The sequence below is a fragment of the Triticum aestivum genome, chromosome 2D, assembly GCF_018294505.1.
Source record: "Triticum aestivum cultivar Chinese Spring chromosome 2D, IWGSC CS RefSeq v2.1, whole genome shotgun sequence".
NCBI lineage: Eukaryota > Viridiplantae > Streptophyta > Magnoliopsida > Poales > Poaceae > Triticum > Triticum aestivum.
Window position 1 is genome coordinate 130,229,048 of NC_057799.1, and position 3,979 is coordinate 130,233,026.

The window sequence follows — 3,979 nt, forward strand, 5'->3', positions numbered from 1 at the left end:
TCTGAGTCTCAATCTGGATACATATTGAAAGTGGGAGCAATTAGCTAGAGTAGCTCCATGCAGAGCATTGTTGACATAGAAATTTGCAAAATACATATGGATTTGAATATGGCAGACCCGTTGACTAAACTTCTCTCACAAGCAAAACATGATCACACCTTAGTACTCTTTGGGTGTTAATCACATGGCGATGTGAACTAAGATTACTGACTCTAGTAAACCCTTTGAGTTTTGGTCACATGGCGATGTGAACTATGGGTATTAATCACATGGTGATGTGAACTATTGGTGTTAAATCACATGGCGATGTGAACTAGATTATTGACTCTAGTGCAAGTGGGAGACTGAAGGAAATATGCCCTAGAGGCAATAATAAAGTTATTATTTATTTCCTTATTTCATGATAAATGTTTATTATTCATGCTAGAATTGTATTAACCGGAAACTTAGTACATGTGTGGATACATAGACAAACAGAGTGTCACTAGTATGCATCTACTTGACTAGCTCATTATATCAAAGATGGTTAAGTTTCCTAGCCATAGACATGAGTTGATTAACGGGATCACATCATTAGAGAATGATGTGATTGACTTGACCCATTCCGTTAGCTTTAGCACTTGATCGTTTAGTATATTGCTATTTCTTTCTTCATGACTTATACATGTTCCTATGACTATGAGATTATTCAACTCCCGAATACCAGAGGAACACTTTGTGTGCTACCAAACGTCACAACATAACTGGGTGATTATAAAGGTGCTCTACAGGTGTCTCCGATGGTACTTGTTGAGTTGGCATAGATCGAGATTAGGATTTGTCACTCCGATTGTCGGAGAGGTATCTCTGGGCCCTCTCGGTGATGCACATCACTATAAGCCTTGCAAGCAATGTGACTAACGATTTAGTTGTGGGATGATGCATTACGGAACGAGTAAAGAGACTTACCGGTAACGAGATTGAACTAGGTATTGAGATACCGACGATCGAATCTCGGGCAAGTAACATACCGATGACAAAGGGAACACCGTATGTTGTTATGCGGTTTGACCGATAAAGATCTTCATAGAATATGTGGGAGCCAATATGAGCATCCAGGTTTCGCTATTGGTTATTGACCGGAGACGTGTCTCGGTCATGTCTACATAGTTCTCGAACCCGTAGGGTCCGCACGCTTAATGTTCAGTGATGATCGATATTATGAGTTTATGTGTTTCGATGTACCGAAGGTTGTTCGGAGTCCCAGATGAGATCAGGGACATGACGAGGAGTCTCGAAATGTTCGAGACGTAAAGATCAATATATTGGAAGGCTATATTCGAACATCGGAAAGGTTCTGAGTGGTTCGGGTATTTATCGGAGTACCGGAGAGTTACGGGAATTTGCCGGGGAGTATATGGGCCTTATTGGGCTTTAGGGGAGAGAGAGAGGGGCTGCCTAGGGCAGGCCGCGCACCCCCCAAGGCCTAGTCCGAATTGGACTAGGGGGAGGGGCGGTGCCCCCTCCTTCCTTCTCTTCTCTCTTCCCCTTCCTTCTCTTTCCTACTCCTACTACTTGGAAAGGGGGGAATCCTACTCCCGATGGGAGTAGGACTCCCCAAGGCGCGCCATAGTAGAGGGCCGACCCTCCCCCTCCTCCACTCCTTTATATACGGGGGAGGGGGGCACCCCATAGACACACAAGTTGATCATTGATCTCTTAGCCGTGTGCGGTGGCCCCCTCCACCATAATCCACCTTGGTCATATCGTCGTAGTGCTTAGGCGAAGCCCTGCGCCGGTAGCTTCATCATCACCGTCATCACGCCGTCGTGCTGACGAAGCTCTCCCTTGAAGCTGTACTGGATCGTGAGTTCGTGGGACGTCACCGAGCTGAACGTGTGCAGATCGCGGAGGTGTCATACGTTCGGTACTAGGATCGGTCGATCGTGAAGACGTACGACTACATCAACCGCGTTGTCATAACGCTTCCGCTTTCGGTCTACGAGGGTACATGGACAACACTCTCCCCTCTCGTTGCTATGCATCACCATGATCTTGCGTGTGCGTAGGATTTTTTTTTTGAAATTACTACGTTCCCCAACAAAAGCTAGGAGTATTCATGGGAGACCCCGCGCCAGGAGGAGATGATGACCATCCCGAGGACTACATCATCATCGATGACACCGGCTCCGACCCCGACAGTGGTGATGATGATTACGAAGACCAAGCTGGAGCAGATATTATGGAGTCTTCCACCGATCAAAACTTCTAGTCGACCACCATATTGTCAGTAGTAATTTCCCCATGTAAATAGTAGTAGTCCGAGTATCTTTGTAACGGTAGTTAGATCATTTGTATGCCCTTGTTTGAATTGAGTGGTGTGATATGAATGTGTTTGTCTCATGTGCATATGGGTAGTGTTTTATCTTTAGACCTCTTTCTATTCTAATCTCTCCCCTCTAAACCCATCAGATGCCTCCGAGACGTGACCCCAGATTAGTCATCCCACCGGAGCTCACGCAGTTGATCCAACTACAGAATGCCTTGATGCAGTTGCTAGTTCAGAACCAAGGCAACAACAACAACAACCCACCGCCACCACCTTCAGTTGACAACTTAGCCCGTCTTCTGAGGTTGAACCCGCCGGTGTTTTCCAGTAGCACCGAGCCGATTGTTGCTGATGACTGGCTACGCAGGATTGGAAGGGAGTTGACCACAGCAGGTTGCACAGATGCTGAGAAGGTGCGTTTTGCCGCACACCAATTGGAGGGACCCGCAGCCTCATGGTGGGAGAATTACACAACCACGTTCCCCATAGCCAATGTCACTTGGGATCAATTTCAGTAAGCATTCCGCATAGCCCATGTCTCAAATGGAGCTATGAGCATGAAGAAGCGTGAGTTTCGCAACTTACGCCAGGGAAATCGTACTGTGGGGCAGTACGTGGATGAGTTCAGTAAGTTAGCTCGCTATGCCCCTGATGATGTGGCCACAGATGCCGCGAAGCAGGAGAAGTTTATGGAAGGGCTGAATGATGAGCTGAGCATGCAGTTGATGGTAGCAACATTTGCTAACTACCAGGACTTGGTAGAGAGGGCTCTTATGATTGAAGGGAAGCAACAACAGATAGAGAGCCGCAAAATGAAGTATGGACAAGGGAAGTATAATTCTGTAGCATCGCAGAAGCCTCGTTTTGCCCCGAACTCGGGAGGATATACCCATAACCATGGAGGCCACACTCACAATGGAGGAAGTTCGCATAATCATAGTGGCCCCAAGAATGGGAATGGGAATTGAGGAAGCAGCAGCCAGAACCGCTCCAACCCAGCAACACCCGCCAAGAAGGATCTAAGTCACATTACTTGTTTCAAGTGCGGGAAGACTGGACACTACGCCACTGAGTGTTCTGAAGCCAAGAATGGAAATGGCAATGGAAGTTCAGGGAAGAAGCCCAGTCCCTTCACCAGAGGTCAGGTGAACCACATCAACGTGGAGGAGGTTGAAGATCAGCTTGACGCAGTGATTGGTAAGTTTTTGGTTAAGTCATTTACCGCTCTCGTTCTTTTTGATACTTGTGCATCACATTCATACATATCAAGGGGATTTGTGGAAAAGTTTAAATTGCCAACACTAGCCCTTAGGTCACCCATGTTAGTGAGCTCGCCAGGAGCAGAGTATATGGCCAGCCGATGGTGTGATCGGTTACCCTTGACCTTTGGTAGCCATGTTTTCCCCTCCGAGCTAGTAATTTTGGAGTCACAAGGATTGGATATAATACTAGGCATGGATTGGCTATCGAAGTATGGAGGAAACATTAACTGTGCTAGTAAGTCAATTCTGCTCACCACCCCGGAGGGAAAAAGGATCAAGTATGTATCCAGGCATGCGCCAAGAAGGACCCAAGTAAACTCCCTCACAGGAGTCATTCAGGAGGAAGTGCCTGTAGTGAAGGATTACCCGGATGTATTTCCAGAGGAACTACCAGGCATGCCGCCGGATC